This window comes from Bos grunniens, chromosome 24 (genome assembly GCF_055505025.1).
Source record: "Bos grunniens cultivar Pamir isolate PY7600 chromosome 24, Bosgru_T2T1.0, whole genome shotgun sequence".
NCBI lineage: Eukaryota > Metazoa > Chordata > Mammalia > Artiodactyla > Bovidae > Bos > Bos grunniens.
Window position 1 is genome coordinate 1,588,624 of NC_141188.1, and position 19,564 is coordinate 1,608,187.

The 19,564-nt window shown below is 39.2% G+C and overlaps 2 pseudogenes; both read left to right on the forward strand.

Annotated features, from left to right (window-relative positions):
- Positions 1-6,436: 6,436 nt before the first annotated feature.
- On the forward strand, positions 6,437-7,272 carry LOC147345790 (olfactory receptor 5D3-like; annotated as a pseudogene).
- Positions 7,273-11,429: 4,157 nt separating this feature from the next.
- LOC147345791 (olfactory receptor 5D3-like) lies at positions 11,430-14,675 on the forward strand (annotated as a pseudogene).
- The last annotated feature ends 4,889 nt before the right edge of the window (positions 14,676-19,564 follow it).

Genomic DNA, 19,564 nt, shown 5'->3' on the forward strand with positions numbered 1-19,564 from the left:
TCACGGAATAAAATGTTTTCAAAGTTATATTTAAACCACGAACATCTTTCTTTCTATCAGTTTCTGCTACTTTCTCTAAAGCAGTCAATCAATGCACATTATTTGTGCCTTGCTTTAAATTACAGTGTCACTCTGCCATCTAGTGGATATGCTATTTGTATCACTTGCTGCTGCTGCTGCTGCTGCTAAGTCGCTTCAGTCGCTTCAGTCGTGTCTGACTCTATGCGACCCCATAGACAGCAGCCCATCAGACTCTGCTGTCCCTGGGATTCTCCAGGCAAGAACACTGAAGTGGGCTTCCATTTCCTTCTCCAATGCATGAAAGTGAAAAGTGGAAGTGAAGTCGCTCGGTCGTGTCCGACTCTTAGAGACCCCATGGACTGCAGCCTACCAGGCTCCTCTGGCCATGGGATTTTCCAGGCAAGAGTACTGGAGTGGGGTGCCATTGCATCACTTGTTAGGGAAAGACAAATTCATACTCTTTGCTACTAATTTGCAGAGGGATTTTATACTACTTGTGGCTCAGAAGGTAAAGGATCAGTCTAGAATGTGAGAGATTCTGGATTCGATTCCTGGATCGGGAAGATACCCTGGAGAAGGGAATGGCAACCCACTCCAGTATTCTTGCCGAGAGAATTCCAGGCAGAGAGGAGCCTAGCGGGCTACAGTCCACAGGGTTGCAAAGAGTCAACCGTGACTGAACGATTAGCACTTTATACTCTTAGATCCTATGAAAAAATTCTACCAATTACTATGTAATTTTGCTGAGAATGAGACCACAAATAGATAATGTAGGGTCAAACTGGGAATGTTGGGGAAAATAAAACCAACATTTCCTTCCCATTGTGTCAAACTAGTATTTAAACTGTATATAAACTTAAGGGGAAAAAATAACCTCTTGTGTAATAAGAAATAATCCTGGACTGAGACTATCAGATTTACTTTAATTCTTTAATCTTTTCTGAATATGTGCCAGACTGGAGCCCCAGACCAGATCAAAGAAAGATAAATAAAACTACCTGTGTGCACACTGAGTGACCCTAGACACCAGGGTGCCCGTGATGGCCTGCACTTCACACTTGCCATTCTCAGAGGTATCTACACATAAACACATGTGGGGAAAAGTGCAAGTGTTAGTTGCTCTGTCGTGTCTGACTCTTCATGACCTCATGGACTATAGCCCACCAGGCTCCTCCATTCATGGAATTCTCCAGGCAAGAATACTGGAGTGAGTAGCCATTCCCTTCTCCAGGGGATCTTCCCAATCTAGGGATAGAAGCCAGGTCTCCTGCATTGCAGGTCAAATCTTCACCATCCGAGCCACCAGGGATCTATCTAAAATTATGTATTTACATGTCATACTGAATTTAGGAGGCTATTTTGAATTGAATTTCTTACTTTTTTTAAGCATGCTTTACCTACATACACTTATAGGAATGATCTCTTCAGTTATGTGCAGTGCTCAGTCACTCAGTTGTGTCTGACTCTTTGCGACCTCATGGACTAGAGCCCACCAAGCTCCTCTGTCCATGGGAATTCTCCAGGCAAAAATACTGGCGTGAGTTGCCATTCCCTCCTCCAGAGGATCTTCCCAACCCAGGGATGAAATCTGGGTCTTCTCCATTGCAGGAGGATTCTTAACCATCTGAGTCACCAGGGAAGCCCCTCCTCAGTTATAGACAAAGATTAATAAAGTTTGTATTTAATTCAATCCTTATGTGTTAAGGTGGTAAGAATGTACTACTTAGTTATAGTAATAGATTTTTTATCAGATGGAGTAGTTAAGTCAACCTGTTACAGATGTGTAAATTATGGATTTTGAGAATTATACAGATAATTTTAAAACAGTATTTTGGGAACACCAAGCAAAAAGTGATCTTAGTGAAAGCTCTAGGCCAGTGTGAGGACCAGTCACAGAATATGGGAAATGTAGAGAAACATTGTGGAGTTTAATATCTTGTCTACATTCTTCCAGAAGAGTCTTCCCCTTCCTTTTGTTTACATTAAAGTTTGTGTCTCTAGAGCCCCTTCTTATATACTTTTAGTGAAACTGGGCAACCCAGAGACTCTGAGTCATTCACACTATTCTGTTCATTGACACTGGAGAAAAATAAAATAAAATTCTTTTATTGTTGTTGGTCTGAAATTAGCTTCCTGCGGCTTTTAAGTTAATTCATTTAAAATTAAATTTCTCTCCTCAGGACACAGAAAAAAGATCAGTGTTTCTTTCATATTTTAGCCTTGAAATATTTGAAGACAGTGGTAAGAGTCTCCTTTTGTTTTCCTTCTGTGTTCCAGATGTCTTCAGGCCTTTGGTTGGTTTATCAGATGCTTTAGCTCCCACATTACACCTCACCGTTTACTACTTCTCATTGTAGGTGCCTGTGTAATTATTGCTAGCTTCTGGGAATCACTGACTCGTCTGCAATGAGATGCTGTCAAGAACATAATGTTTGTTTCTGAAACAAAATGAAAATGGGAGTTACTTCTTTCTGTTTACATCAACTACTAATGCAACTGCATTGAAAGCCATGATTATAATATTGAAACTGAGTCCATTTCATTCCCATTGTCGACTACCCATTTTACAACCACAATCTCTTCATTACTACATACTTGTCCTGTGGGCATAGAACTCTATTTCAACTCTATTCAGCAATCGGTACTAACCCTAATTGAATTCTTTACACAATTTAGATTCTCTGGTCCTCTGATCATATCTCATACTTTTTGTTGTTCTTCAGTCTCACAGTCACGTAAGACTCTTTGCAACCCCGTGTCCTGCAGTATGCCAGGCTTCTCTGTCTCTCACCAGCTGAAAACAACTTGAACATTCAAACTCCTACCTTGGTTCAGACCGTCTTCTCTGCTTAAAATGTCTTTTGTTTTTCTTTCTTATCCCTTCAATCTATCTTAACACTATAGTTTGACTCAAAGTTCAAAATCCTATTGTGATTTTATTGATCAGGAAATATCTTGGTCATTATTCAAGTATCTCAACATGTGAAGAACACTCTTAATATGCTTGACAAAAGCTTAATGAAAAATAAATAAGCAAAACACAAAAATATGCACAGTAGCAATGCAGAAAAGTGTAGTATTTTTTAAAGCAAATTATTATTTCTCACACTACATTATAATTATACCATAACAATCCCATTTTTGAACTTCCCAGGTGGCACTAGTGGTAAACAACCCAACTGTCAATCCAAGAGAGACAGGTTTGATCCCTGGGCTGGGAAGTTTCCCTGGAGGAGAGCACGGCAACCCACTCCAGATTTCTGCCTGGAGAATCCCATGGACAGAGGAGCCTGGCGGGCTTCAGTCCATACCCTCTCACAGTCAGACACCACTAAAGTGACTTAACACACATGCACCCAATCACATTATCATAAGCCATAATTGAGAACAAGCTTAAGTCTCTGCATTGCCACTCAGAGGACATCTGCCTACTGATCTGGAAATAATTTTAGACTTTGAACAATCAAGAAATGCCTTCTATTGCATAGGTTGACAAGGTGTCATCTGCAAACAAAATCTGTCCTACTGTCTTTTATAAATAAAATTTATTGGAACAGAGTCATGCCTATTGATTGATGTATTGCCTATGGGTGAATCCATGCTGCAAGATACAAAAGTGCATAGCTGAAATTGAGAGTATGTGGCCCACAAAGGCTAAAGTATTTACTGTACAGCTTTTTCCAGAAAAAAGTGCTGCTCCCTGTTCTATTAAATTAAGTCACTAGAGTTGAGATGTTTATATGTTAAGATATGGCAGCTTCTTAAATAATAAATGTACTATACTTCCCATAAACCTAGACTACAAATTGAAAAATAGAATACCAGCTTTTTTGCAATTTCAATAATAAATGTAAGAATAAAAAAGAATTGTGCTCATATTTGTAATAGTAATGCAAGTTGTATTATCTTAAGAAAACCAATGGTTTTTACAGAAAATGAAACTCACAACAAAATGTTAAAGAAAGGGTAAAAAACACTATAATATGATTCATATTGTATAAGTTTTACATCCAAACACATCAATATGTCCCTCAGATACAGAGAAAGTGAAAGTCATTCAGTTGTGTCAAACTCTTTGCGACCCCAATGGCCTGTACAGTCCATGGACTTCTCCAGGCCAGAATAATGGAGTAGGTAGCCTTTCCCTTGTCCACGGGGTCTTCCCAACCCAGGGATCAAACCCAGGTCTTCCTCATTGCAGGCAGGTTCTTTACCAGCTGAGCCACAAGGGAAGCCCAAGAATACTGAAGTGGGTAGCCTATCCCTTCTCCAGGGGATCTGCCTGACCAGGAATTGAACCGGGGTGTCCTGAATTGCAAGAGAATTCTTCACCAACTGAGCTATGAGGGAAGCCCACAGATACAGGAGGACAACCAGAAATTCAACAAAAATTAAGACTCTTTGGATTGTTGCCCAATAGCTGATTTTGCTTTTGTATATTTCTGCATTTTGCAAGTATTTAAAGACAAAAATATAGTGTCTAGTTCAACATTTTTAAAAGATCAATGGACTAGAGTGCATGATGAAATTGTTCCCCAAACTTTGGAAAAAATGCATATGCAACCAAAGTATCACAAGGGCATTATTTCATCTAATTGCCCCATTTGTGGTCTCAAGGCAATAGCTAAATCATATTCTCTAAGATTAATCTCCTTAGGGTTTTGGTGGCATATATATGTGACAGTTTGATGTTAGGGTTCAGCTTTTTTGGTGTCCTTTTCTCTTGGTCAAGTCTGAATATATTTTTAATACATTATAAGAGAAATTCATTTTCTGAAATATTCATTGCAATATATTCTAGATTCCTGTTAACTATTTTTCATTCTTATTACTATATTAAAAAAAATGACTTCTCAGCAAAAATTTTCCTGGAATCCATTAAACTTAGAAAAGAAGCTTTATTAAATGAGCCAAATTCTTCTACACTCAGGTGAGTTGATCTTTATTTCACTTTAAAAGGAATATAATATGTTCCTAATATGCTCCATTAATCTTTGCAGGAGGCAAACAAGCACATGTATAAATCTGCCAGATTACCTGTTTAGTTGACTAGAAGTCTTTGATTATTTATCTTTCACCACATTTATTATTGTTCACCATGCTACATCACAAGGAAATTTTTTGTTTTTTCTGGATCACAATATTTTCATTCCCTTTATACATACAAACTTTAATAATAAACAAGAACTATAAGTTGTCATTTGTGCTTATATGGATTATATCCTGGAATAATGCTCTAAGAAACAAATTGAGGCTGAGATTTTATAATTTTATAGTTTCTAAAATGCCTGTTACAGGACTGAGCATATAGTGGGTCTGCAATGGGAAAATTATTCCAGGGTAATTGCACAGAAAAGAAGATAAATACTATGCACAGCACCTGTGCTCACAGCTGAGCATGGCTGACACTTCCTGGGCTACATGGGTGATTGGGAACATTGGCCCCAAGCCTGTTGACAAGTACAGAGTGTGGGAGGTGGAGTGAAAAGCTACAGGTGTGGAGAAGCAGTGTGGGGAAGAAGGAACCAGTGTGCATCAGAAATTGTATCCATCTTTGGTGAAGATTTCCCTTTCAACCCTGGACTATTCAAACTTTGTTACCACAGACATAGGGAACAAATCCTGACTTTTTTAAAAAGTGTTTTCAGTTAGAGAATATGTGCTCTATGATTTGTATGTTAAATTGAAACATACTTTCAGGGAATCAGGAATTAATCACATGTTTAAGAATGTAAAGGAATAACTGAAGAAAAAGAGTGGGGGAATATGTGAATGACATAGTTATACACGTACAGGAAATCTTGAAGTGTGATATGTGTTCTTGGAGTATAAATTTACAAAACCTGAGTGAAAATAACAAAGTGTTTAATTTCAACTCCTAATGAGATATAGAATTTTTAGAGAATTCTATGTGGAATGAACTTCCCTTATACTGAGTGCCATTTCAAGTTTTGGTAAGAATTTAGGAAGTACTTTGAAAAGAATGAATTTTAATGTCAGAAAAAGACAGTAGAGGCATTTTGGAGGGAAAGAGGCTAATTTTAAAAATAATAATAATTCAATGCACTCTTTTTCCCCATAAGTACTCTCATTCTATGCCTAGGTCAGGAAGATCCCCTGGAGGAGGGCATGACAACCCTTCCAGTGTTCTTGCCCAGAGAATCTCATGGACAGAGGAACCTGGCAGGCTACAGTCCATGGAGTCACAAAAATGTCCGACAATACTGAGGGAATAACATTACATTTCATTCAAATTTTGCTTCAGATTTCTCTGAATCAACTTTTATATTTTGTCCACAGGAACCAAGAAAACCAGAGTGCTGAAGTCATTTTCATTCTCTTGGGCTTCTCAGAATATCCCGAACTCCAGATACCCCTTGTCCTATTATTCTTAACCATCTACTCCATCACTCTGCTGGGGAACCTGGGCATGATCCTAATTATCAAGATAAATCCCAAACTCCACACCCCTATGTACTACTTCCTCAGACATTTGTCCTTTGTTGATCTCTGTTACTCAACAGTAGTTACACCCAAGGTACTAGAAAACTTGATTGTGGAAGACAGAACCATCTCCTTCACAGGATGCATCATGCAATTCTTCTTTGCCTGCATATTTGTGGTGACAGAGACATTCCTGTTGGCAGTGATGGCATATGACCGATTTGTGGCCATTTGCAACCCTCTTCTCTACACAGCTGTCATGTCCCAGAAGCTTTGTTCCTTATTGGTGGGTGCATCATACTCTTGGGGTACAGTCTGTTCCCTGACTCTTACCCACTTTTTATCCGAATTGTCCTTTAGAGGAAATAATATCATAAATAACTTTGTGAGCACGCGGCCATTGTTGCTGTTTCCTGCTCTGACCCCTACATTAGCCAGGAGATCATTTTAGTCTCTGCCATGTTTAATGAAATAAGCAGCCTGATAATTATTCTCACCTCCTATGTTTTCATTTTTATCACTGTCCTGAAGATGCCTTCAACTGGGGGGCACCACAAAGCCTTCTCCACCTGTGCCTCCCACCTGACTGCCATTACCGTCTTCCACGGGACCATCCTTTCCCTCCACTGTGTTCCTAACTCCAGAAGTTCATGGCTCATGGTCAAGGTGGCCTCTGTCTTTTACATAGTGGTCATCCCCATGCTGAACCCAATGATCTACAGCCTCAGGAACAAAGGTGTGAAAGAGACTGCTAGGAAGCTGCTGCTAAGTCGCTTCAGTCATGTCCAACTCTGTGCAACCCCATAGAAGGCAGCCCACCAGGCTCCACCATCCCTGGGATTCTCCAGGCAGGAACACTGGAGTGGGTTGCCATTTCCTTCTCCAATGCATGAAAGTGAAAAGTGAAAGTGAAGTCGCTCAGTCCTGTCTGACTCTTAGCGACCCCATGGACTGCAGTCCACCAGGCTCCTCCATCCATGGGATTTTCCAGGCAAGAGTACTGGAGTGGGTTGCCATTGCCTTCTCCAGCTAGGAAGCTAGTCAATACCAAATTATTATGTCAATGAATGTAAAATGGCTTAGGTTTGCTTTTTCATTTACAAGAGCACTGTGGAGAACTGTCCAAGTTTTGTAGCATTTTTTAATAGCATTTCAAATTCCAATTTTTAGGAAGGAAAACAGTGCACACATTTAACAAAATTCCCTTGTTGATACATCATTCAACCACTTTAGTAAACTGTAGAGACTTAGCAATAAAATAATAAATAACACCTAATTAAAGCCTAGACTATTGAAGTCTCTAGATAAAGTGTTTGTCATGTAAAGATTTCTGAGTAAAGACACATTACCATTTGGCTGTTCAGGTGAGTCTTCTTTTTTTCTTTTCTTTAAGTCGTTATAAGTCAATTGAAGAGTGGATTTGAGTTGTCATGAAAGTTTATAGTTAACCATGAGGGAGTTACATCAGTTTAATCATAGTAATTAAGAGTTGTTCAACACTAAGACACTAAAGTTAAAAGACATTCCTGTGCTTAGTTGCTCAGTTATGTCTGACTCTTTACAATTCTATGGGCTTTAGCCTGCCAGGCTCCTGTGTCCATGGAAAGAATATTGGAGTGGGTAGCCATTCTCTTCTCCAGGGTATCTGCATGACCAGTAATCAAACATATGTCTCCTGCATTGCAGGCAGATTCTTTACCATCTAAGGTACCAGGGAAGCCTAAATTTAAAGGATATATTTATTTAACACCACATAGAATTGGTACATTATAAGTGCAAAGAAGTCATGTCTCTGTCCCCACAGAATCCTGAATAAGATTTGGTAAAATTCTACTTGTTAATATAAAATTTATTTGTTTTTTGTACATAAATCATCAAAAATAAAATTAAGAAATGCACACTTCAGAAATAGTTTCAGCTAAATCTAAAACAGTATTTCATGTCAGTCAAATTATATATAAAATAGCTATTGATGTACAATGATAACATAACAGAGAACTTCATTGGTAAGTAACATTAATGGTGGATTGAATGGGGGCCCTGCTAATATCAATTAGAGAATCTTGGTTAACCTGATTTAATTTTGCCCAACTAGCAAACTCATGGACTTCCCTGGTGGCTCAGATGATAAAGAATCTGCTTGCAATGCAGGAGACCTTGGTTCTGTCCCTGGGTGGGGAAGATCCCCTGGAGAAAGGGAGGGCAACCCACTCCAGTATCTTTGCCTGGAGAATCCCATGACAGAGGAGCCTGGTGGGCTTCAGTCCATGGAGTTACAAAGATTCAGACACGACTGAGCAACTAACACACTTCACAGTGAACTCACATCCAGTCTAAGAAGTGAATCCTATGTGCTGTGGTGCTTCCCAGGTGGCACTAGTGGTAAGAACCTGCTACCAGTGCAGGAGACGTAGGAGACATGGGTTCAGTCCCTGGGTTGGGAGGATCCTCTGGAGGAGGGCGTGGCAACCCATTCCAGTATTCTTGCCTGGAGAATTCCATAGACAGTGAAGCCTGGTGGGCTAAAGTCCATAGAGTGGCAAGGAATCAAACACCACTGAAGCGACTTAGCACGCACCCACCTTGATATCAGGTGTACCCAGACCCTCCTCCCTAAATAGACTCTACTATCACATAAGATATATATTATCTGCCAGAAACTGGGGGAAAAGCCTAACACGTCTTTGTGAAAGACTATTTTTTTTCCCTGCTAAGCATTTTGTCTAATAGTAATTCTATGTTCATCCATGTGAGAGGAACGACCAAACTTATTCTACAGTGTCTGTAGCATTTTAGATTCCCAGGCATAATATATAACTCTTCTGGTTGCTTCATATCCTTGCTAATCATTGCTATTATATACTTTTATTATAGCAAATCCAGTGGATATAAATTGATATCTCATCATGACATTGATTTGCATTTTCCTAATAACTAAATATGTTGAGAATATTTTCACATGCTTGTTGGACATTTGTAAATTTTGTGTTGTATCTGCTTTGACTTTTTGTCTTTATTGTTTCTTTTCTGTACCTTTTCTTTTCACTTTATTGATAATGTTTTTAATATACAAATATTTTAAATTTTGAGGAAGTTCAATTTAGCAATTTATTTATTTATTTTTGTTGCTGATGTTTTTGTTTCCCTATATAAGAATCTACTGCCAAATTCAAGGGCATGAAATGTAAGGCCTGTGTTTTTCTTGTAAGAGTTATAGTTTATGCTCTTTCATTCAGGTCCTTGTTCACTTTCTGAGTTAACTGTTGTATATAATATGAGGTAAGTGTCCAATCCCATAATTTTACTTGTGAATGCCCAATTGTCCTGGCCTCATTTATTTGAAGAAGAATCTATTCTTTCTCCAATGAACATTAAGAGAATCATAACCTCAGAAGCACCATGATGATGGTGAGGTAAAGTTGGGAGAAATCAGAGCCCATATAGGGCACAGCTGCCCAGTCAAAATGTATTTTGAATCTTCCACTAGTGAGAAATAAGCTTGTTGTTATTGTTGTTCAGTCACTAAGTCGTGTCCGAGTCTTTGCCACCCCATGGACTGCAGCACACCAGGCTTCCCTGCCCTTCACTGTCTCCTGGAGTTTGCTCACACTCATGTCCATTGAGTCGGTGATGCCGTCTGACCATCTCATCCTCTGCTGCCCTCCTCTCCACTAGCCTTCAGTCATTCCCAGCATCAGGGTCTTTTCCCGTGAGTCAGCTCTTCATGTCAGGCGGCCAAAGCACTGGACCTTCAGCTTCAGCATCAGTCCTTCCAGTGAATATTCAGGGTTGATTTCCTTCAGGATTGACTGGTTGGATTTTGCTGTCCGAAGGACTCTCAGGAGTCTTCCCCAGCACCACAATTTGAAAGAACAATTCTTCGGCACTTTGTCTTCTTTATGGTCCAGCTCTCACATCCCCCCTGACTACTGGGAACACCATGGCTTTGACTATATGGACTTCTGTTAGCAAAGTGATGTCTCTGGTTTTGAATATGCTGCCTAGTTTTGTCATAACTTTCCTCCCACGGAGCAAGTGCATTTTAATTTCATGGGTGCAGTCACCATAAAGCAATGATTTTGGAGCCCAAGAAAGTAAAATCTTTCACTGCTTGCACTTCAGCTCCTTCTGCATCAAGTTATTATTATTATTAACCTGTGTCCTTAAAGCCAAGATAGGTAGTTACCAAAATTAGTGAAAATATAATCCTTTTCATAAACAGATATTTTTAGAAAACATATCATCCAAAATTTCATTTTAGATTCAGTAATAAATATAAACATCTGAGAACATTCTATATTTGAAAATCCAGTGGAAGCTGTTTTCTATCAATAGAATCAATAGTGTAAATATAAAATAAAGTTTATAGTACAAATATTGTAAAGTACAAAATAAACCGTATAATTATAGTTTAGCAGCCATATGTTTAGAAACATAAGAATATATATATACCTTCATAAGAGAATTTTAAAAATTAAATATGGATTAATAAAAGATAAATCTATTGCTATATAATTTCCCCTTGTGGATTTATGTATTTTATATCCACACAAAAATTTTTAAAATGGTGTTGTTTATTTTTTAAGATTAAATGAGTAAAGTTGATAATACAAATGGCCTAAGGCTTTAGGGAAATAATATACAATCAATATACCACCTGGGACAGAGTTCAGAGTTAAAATGTAATTAGTTGAATTGCAGGCATCAAGGCAGTACCTCAGTTATATTCTCTAGTTCTCACATCCCTAAGGTCATGATGGCATATATTTGTGATACAGTTTGGTGCCAGGATTTACTTTTCAGGCTTGATCTTATCTTTGGTATCTCTGAGTTTTCTTAACAGGTTGGAAAATCATTAAGTATGAAATAATTAATGAAAAATACTGGGCACTTTTACTACCCTTTTCAGGTGTGTTTCTATCAAGTCCTAAGCAGCAGCATTGCTGGAGTTCATTAATCTTAGCAAAGAGTTCTTCACTAAATGACTCATTCAAGTTCTTCTGTATTTAGGTGAGTTGACTCATGTCTCTTTTGTTTTACTTAAAAAAGAAAATACAAAGATCCAGTAATCTCTGTAGGAGACAGACACATGTGTAGAACAAGGTGTGCACAAAGAACCACGTTTTGGCTGAGAAGGTTTATGGAGTTATATTCCAATTCTTTCTTTCAAATAATTTGTATCCTAGTTTTCTCATTGGGTATCAAACATAAAGTTGGAAATGGAGAATTCTCCTTTTGGCAAAAGGAGAAGGCCCACAAAGTGGGCCTTGTCTTCAAGATTTTCCTGTAATTTTCTAGAAATAAAGTGACAGTAACAACCATATTTATAAATAACAGGGATATAACCTACAGTAATTGTGAGTGATAAATATACAAGTTTGTCTGTATACAGAGGGGATGAAACAATGAGTCATGTCTATAAAAGTAGATGGTAAAATAAAGCAAACATCGTAAGAAAGAATAAAATGGGGATTAAATTATAAAGAAATAAGCATGTACTATATAGCATAGGTTGATAAATCCACCTTCACTAAGAAGGATGTATTAAGTATAATGAGGTTGAATTTATAGATCCAAGCAGTTTTTGGAAAAGTCATACTGAATAATGTTAATGTTATACATTTGCTATTAACATTTATTTGGAATCTTAAAGTCACTGTTATATTAAACAATCATGGAAAATTATTCTCATAATCTTGCACAGAGCATTTTAAATTGAAGGAATGTGGCTGGAATAATAGTCATAATCAATCTTTGCAGTGCTGAGACCTTACAAAGTATTGTTACAGAGGATCTGTTGTGGACATGGTCTTTGGAAGATATCTTTCTTACAAGTTCATCATGTGGGAATCAGAGAAAGCTATAGTGTGGTGAGAAAACCTAGAGGAAAATAAGGAAACATGCATCTTAAAGCAAGTGTTCTAATGAAATTCTAATATATAAAAGGTAAATATCTGTTCTACCATGTCTTACAGCATTTAAATTCATTATTGAAGTATCTAGTTCCAATCTAGTGATTTAAAATTTATATTACTGTTCTTTATCTTATTATAGAGGAAATGCGTTGTGATCAGTAATAATCAAGAAATATTCTGGTGTCCCATTTGAAATAGGTGTTTTCCAGCCACTTTTCTTTGCAAGAACTAAAAACTTAGTTCAAAATGGCAGAGTATATATTTGATCCATTCTGAAGCCTATATGCTTTCTCCAGTACTTTCACAGTTATTTTTGTCACCCAAACTCCAAAATCTGCTACAATGGAAAAAAAAAAGAGTTTTCTGTTCAATATTGTTTCAACTATTATCACAGGAAGCATAGCACATATTTTGTTTTGAAACTTCTGCTGAATAATACAATTGGCTATGAAGAATACATTTAAACATTTTCAAAATTAATTCAACATAAGTGAAAAAGTTTAGTATGTCTTAGCATAGCTCCAGAATGGGTTGAGAATTTGGAATAACTAGGAATAAGAAAGGAATTGAAAGGAAATACAACAACCAGGAAAATATATTAACTGTTTTGCAGAGATGTTGCCATTATACAAATTAGCATATAAGTTAATTGTCTCATAGCTCAGGAGGTGAGGCAGGTAAGAAACTGTGGAACCTAATGACATGTTTTTCTCCAATACATGTAATTAGATCGTCATATCAGGTGTTTTCACAAAGCTCAGAGACACGCAAAGACAATGTCTCCTGAAAGCAGCTGATAATAATGAGTTTTATTATTTGAAATAAAGCAGGAACTAATCTGTTTCAGTTCTTTGTTTCTGAAGATCATACACAATGAAAATTATTATTGGCTGTATAATTGACATACAAGTGAACATTAGCATTTGAAATAAAGCAGAAGTATAGCATTTACAGAAACACTGTAAACAGAGACCCAGTGAGCTTCTCAACACATTTTTCTATTCTCTTGCCTATTTCAAAGTTTAGTTTTTACTCTTCTGGATCAACACTGATATTTTGTCCACAGGAGCCAAGCAAACCAGAGTGCTGAGGTCACTTTCATTGTCTTGGGCTTCTCAGAATATCCTCAGCTCCAGCTGCCTCTGTTTCTGGTCTTCCTGACCATCTACACGGTCACTGTGCTAGGGAACCTGGGCATGATCCTGATCATGAAGTCCAGTTCCAGGCTCCACATGCCCAGGTACTTCTTTCTCAGCCACTTTTCCTTCGTTGATTTCTGTTACTCAACATTAGTTACACCCAAGCTACTAGAAAACTTGGTTGTGGAAGACAGAACCATCTCCTTCACAGGATGCCTCATACAATTCTTCTTTGTCTGCATATTTGTGGTGACAGAGACATTCCTGTTGGCAGTGATGACATATGACCGATTCGTGACCGTTTGTAACCCTCTTCTCTATGCTGTTGTGATGTCCCAGAAGCTTTGTTCCTTGCAGTTGTCTGCATTATACTCTTGGAGTATAGCCTGTTCCTTAATATACACATACTTTTTATCAACGTTATCCTTTTGTGGGACTAAATTCATAAATAACTTTGTCTGTGAGCACACAGCCATTGTTGCTGTTTCCTGCTCTGACCCCTACATTAACCAGGAGACCATTTTAGTCTCTGCCACATTCAATGAAGTAAGCAGCCTGATGATTATTCGCATCTCCTATGTTTTCATTTTTATCACTGTCTTAAGGATGCTTTCGACTGGGGGGCACCACAGTCTTCTCCACCTGTGCCTCCCACCTGACTACCATTACCATCTTCCATGGGACCATCCTTTTCCTCTGTTGCTGCTGCTGCTAAGTCGCTTCAATCGTGTCCGACTCTATGCGACCCCATAGACTGCAGCCCACCCGGCTCCGCCGTTCCTGGGATTCTCCAGGCAAGAACACTGGAGTGGGTTGCCATTTCCTTCTCCAATGCATGAAAGTGAAAAGTGAAAATGAAGTCGCTCAGTCGTGTCCAACTCTTAGTGACCCCATGGACTACAGCACACCAGGCTCCTCCATCCATGAGATTTTTCAGGCAAGAGTACTGGAGTGGGGTGCCATTGCCTTCTCCACCCTTTTCCTCTATTGTGTTCCTAACTCCAGAAGTTCATGGCTCATGGTCAAGGTGGCCTCTGTCTTTTACACAGTGGTCATCCCCATGCTGAACCCAGTGATCGACAGCCTCAGGAACAAAGATGTGAAAAAGTCAGTGAAGAAATTAATCAATATTAAATTGTTCTGTGATAAAATGTAAACTAGAAAGATTTTTTGAGAATAAGAGTTTCTCAATAGCAAATCGAATCATAAACCTATTTTAACTGTGCAATTGACAGGCCAATTTCTGTTCACTCTTTTATTAAAGTAACTTTAAAATTAAAAATAGAAATAAAAGACTACTTCAACTAAAAGTTTGATACAAACATTGAATTGTAATTTTTTGTGTGTGTAATATCTGACCTTGTATTTGTCCTGGTTAAATTTCAGTTTAATTCAAGTCATGTGAACTGCAGGACTTTTAAAAGGATCTGAAGAGTTATAGCCTACAGTAAAGAAGTTTACATCCTAATGTAAAAGTAGTACATTAAAAGCTGCTCAGCGTAAAACTCCAAGTATCTTAAGACTTTATTAATTCCATAAGAAACACTTTGGCTTTGGAAGATTCCCAGGCAAACAAATTTGAAATATATCTAACTTAAATAGTTCATAATATGGTATAGTTTAAATATAATTGATAATATAACCAGATATAAATTATTTTCTATGTGCTAGTGCAAGAAAATAATACAAATGTTGGAGATGCAGTGTATACCTATCACTTAAGGTTTTTCCACGTACATTATTGTGGTTGTACATTTTAAAATGTATTTATCTATCTCTTTTACTAGAAATTTTACTTAGGTAGTTTTCGATTCATTTTAAGTTACAATATCTTTAAACCAGTTCTCCCATGGTAGTATAATATAACCAACAAATTGATTATGATTTAGTGTACAGATTTCAGTAAAGCATTAGCTATTTATTGATGAAAAAGAAACATTTATGAACTCCAGGAGGTTGCAACAACAGCTATTTTTGAAATAGTGACTTTATTGAGGCAGCTCTGCTGATATGAGGCAGGTCACTTGAGCTTCAAGGCTGAGCTAATGGACCAACTAATCTTCAGTCTACAGACCTGTATGTAAATCATCCTCCTTGGACCATTCTTATGTTGGAAGCAATCAAGTCCCTGTTTGGGTCTCATCTATGTTTGGGTCAAAGTAAAAAAAAAAAAAAAAGGCTAAACCCAGAGGCAAGGTTTGAAAATTTTTGCTTCTTGTAGAGCTGTTATGTTTTAGGTCAGGGGTATAGGGTGACATGAAGAAGTTGGCTCAATATTTGTGCATGTGTGATGCGTGCCTTCTCAGTCAGGTCTGACATTGTGATGCCATAGACTATAACCCCTCACGCTCCTTTGTTCATGGAATTTTCCAGGCAAGAATACTGGAGTGGGTCACCATTTCCTCCTCTAGGGGAACTTCCCAATACAGGAATCTAATCCAGGCCTATCAAGATTGAACAGAGTCTCTTGCGTCTCCTTCATTGGCAGGCAGATTCTTTACCACTAGCGCCACCTGGAAAGCCCTGGCTCAATATTCACCAAAGATTAATTAAAACATTTACCTCATCAAAGATATTCTTTCTTGATAATTCCAGGTAATTCTATAGCAAATAGCAGAGAATCCATGACTATGACTGGTTTTACCAAAGGTTTTAATAATTGATGGGTCATTGGATTGCTTTAAGGAAATGACTGATTGCGATTAAATATAAGAACTTCCCTTTCCTATTTGTGTCTTACTAACTGAGCGACTGAACTGAACTGACCTGAACGGGTTTCCCTGGCTTCCCTGGTGGCTCAGATGGTTAAGTGTCTGACTGCAATGTGGGAGACCTGGGTTCGATCTCTGGGTCAGGAAGATCCTCTGGAGAAGGAAATAGCAACCCACTCCAGTATTCTTGCCTGGAGAATCCCATGGACGGAGGAGTCTGGTGGGCTACAGTCCACCGGGTGGCTAAGAGTTGGACACGACTGAGCAACTTCACTCACTTCACTCAATGGGCTTCCCTGGTGGCTCAGACGGTAAAGTGTCTGACTCCAATGCGAGAGCCCTGGGTTCAATCCCTGGGTCAGGAATATCCCCTGGAAGAAGAAATGGCAACCCACTCCAGTACCCTTGCCTGAAGAATTCTATGGATAGACGAGCCTGGTGGGCTACAGTCCATGGGGTCGCAAAGAGTTGGACATGACTGAGTGACTTCACTTCAATCATGATTAAGGTTTATAAGCAGAAAGTAGGGAGAGGCCATGTGTTGTAGTTATAATTCAACATATTAAATATTAACATTTCCTTCCATGATTTAAAAGCACAGGCGGCTGCGACGGGCACACTAAGCGTGGCCCAGAGGAGCTACCCCACGTCCGAGGTCAGGGGCAGAAGCTGGGAGGACCCCATGCCCGAAGGGTGGTGGCGAAGAGGAGCTACCCCACGTCCGAGGTCAGGGGCGGTGACGAGAGGAGTTACCCCGCGTCCGAGGTCGGGGGCGGCAGCTGGGAGGAGATACCCAACGCCCTTAAGCCTGAGGCCAGGGGCAGCGGGTGGGAGGAGCTATCCCACGCCCAAGGCCAGGGGCAGTGGCCGGGAGGACCAACCCCACGTCCAAGGAGCTGTGGCTGCGCGGGCGCAGGAGGGCCTAGAGGAGCTATCCCATGTTGAAGGTCAGGAAGAGCGGTGGTGAGGAGATACCCCTCGTCCAAGGTAAGGAGCATTGGCTGCGCTTTGCTGAAGCAGCCATAAAGAGATACCCCATGCCCAAGGTAAGAGAAACCCAAGTAAGATGGTAGGTGTTGCAAGAGGGCATCAGAGGGCAGACACACTGAAACCATACTCACAGAAAACTAGTCAATCTAATCACACTAGTACCACAGCCTTGTCTAACTCAATGAAACTAAGCCATGCCTGTGGGGTAAACCAAGATGGGTGGGTCACAGTGGAGAGATCTGACAGAATGTGGTCCACTGAAGAAGGGAATGGAAAACCACTTGAGTATTCTTGCCTTGAGAACCCCATGAACAGTATGAAAAGGCAAAATGATAGGATACTGAAAGAGGAACTCCCCAGGTCAGTAGATGCTCAGTATGTTACTGGAGATCAGTGGAGAAATAACTCCAGAAAGAATGAAGGGATGGAGCCAAAGCAAAAATAATACCCAGCTGTGGATGTGACTGGTGATAGAAGCAAGGTCTGATGCTGTAAAGAGCAATATTGCATAGGAACCTGGAATGTCAGGTCCATGAATCAAGGCAAATTGAAAGTGGTCAAACAAGAGATGGCAAGAGTGAATGTCGACATTCTAGGAATCAGCGAACTGAAATGGACTGGAATGGGTGAATTTAACTCAGATGACCATTATATCTACTATTGTGGGCAGGAATCCGTCAGAAGAAATGGAGTAGCCATCATGGTCAACAAAAGAGTCCGAAATGCAATACTTGGATGCAATCTCATAAACGACAGAATGATCTCTGTTCGTTTCCAAGGCAAACCATTCAATATCACAGTAATCCAAGTCTATGCCCCAACCAGTAATGCTGAAGAAGCTGAAGTTGAAAGGTTCTATGAAGACCTACAAGACCCTTTAGAACTAACACCCAAAAAAGATGTCCTTTTCATTATAGGGGACTGGAATGCAAAAGTAGGAAGTCAAGAAACACCTGAACTAACAGGCAAATTTGGCCTTAGAATACAGAATGAAGCAGGGCAAAGACTAATAGAGTTTTGCCAAGAAAATGCACTGGTCATAGCAAACACCCTCTTTCAACAACACAAGAGAAGACTCTATACATGGACATCACCAGATGGTCAACACCGAAATCAGATTGATTATATTCTTTGCAGCCAAAGAAGGAGAAGCTCTATACAGTCAGCAAAAACAAGACCAGGAGCTGACTGTGGCTCAGACCATGAACTCCTTATTGCCAAAATCAGACTTAAATTGAAGAAAGTAGGGAAAACCACTAGACCATTCAAGTATGACCTAAATCAAATCCCTTATGATTATACAGTGGAAGTGAGAAATAGATTTAAGGGCCTAGATCTGATAGATAGAGTGCCTGATGAACTATGGAATGAGGTTCGTGACACTGGACAGGAGACAGGGATCAAGACCATCCCCATGGAAAAGAAATGCAAAAAAGCAAAATGGCTGTCTGGGGAGGCCTTACAAATAGCTGTGAAAAGAAGAGAAGTGAAAAGCAAAGGAGAAAAGGAAAGATAAAAATATCTGAATGCAGAGTTCCAAAGAATAGCAAGAAGAGGTAAGAAAGCCTTCTTCAGTGATCAATGTAAAGAGAGGAAAACACCAGAATGGGAAAGACTAGACATCTCTTCAAGAAAATCAAAGATACCAAAGGAACATTTCATGCAAAGATGGGCTCGATAAAGGACAGAAATGGTATGGACCTAACAGAAGCAGAAGATACTAAGAAGAGATGGCAAGAATACACAGAAGAACTGTACAAAAAAGATCTTCACGACCCAGATAATCACGATGGTGTGATCACTTACCTAGAGCCAGACATCCTGGAATGTGAAGTCAAGTGGGCCTTAGAAAGCATCACTATGAACAAAGCTAGTGGAGGTGATGGAATTCCAGATGAGCTATTCCAAATCCTGAAAGATGATGCTGTGAAAGTGCTGCACTCAATATGCCAGCAAATTTGGAAAACTCAGCAGTGGACACAGGACTGGAAAAAGTCAGTTTTCATTCCAATCCCAAAGAAAGGCAATGCCAAAGAATGCTCAAACTACAGCACAATTGTAAACATCTCACACACTAGTAAAGTAATGCTCAAAATTCTCCAAGCCAGGCTTCAGCAATATGTGAACCGTGAACTTCCTGATGTTCAAACTGGTTTCAGAAAAGGCAGAGGAACCACAGATCAAATTGCCAACATCTGCTGGATCATGGAAAAAGCAAGAGAGTTCCAGGAAAACATCTATTTCTGATTTATTGACTATGCCAAAGCCTTTGACCTTGTGAATCACAATAAACTGTATAAAATTCTGAAAGAGATGGGAATACCAGACCACCTGACCTGCCTCT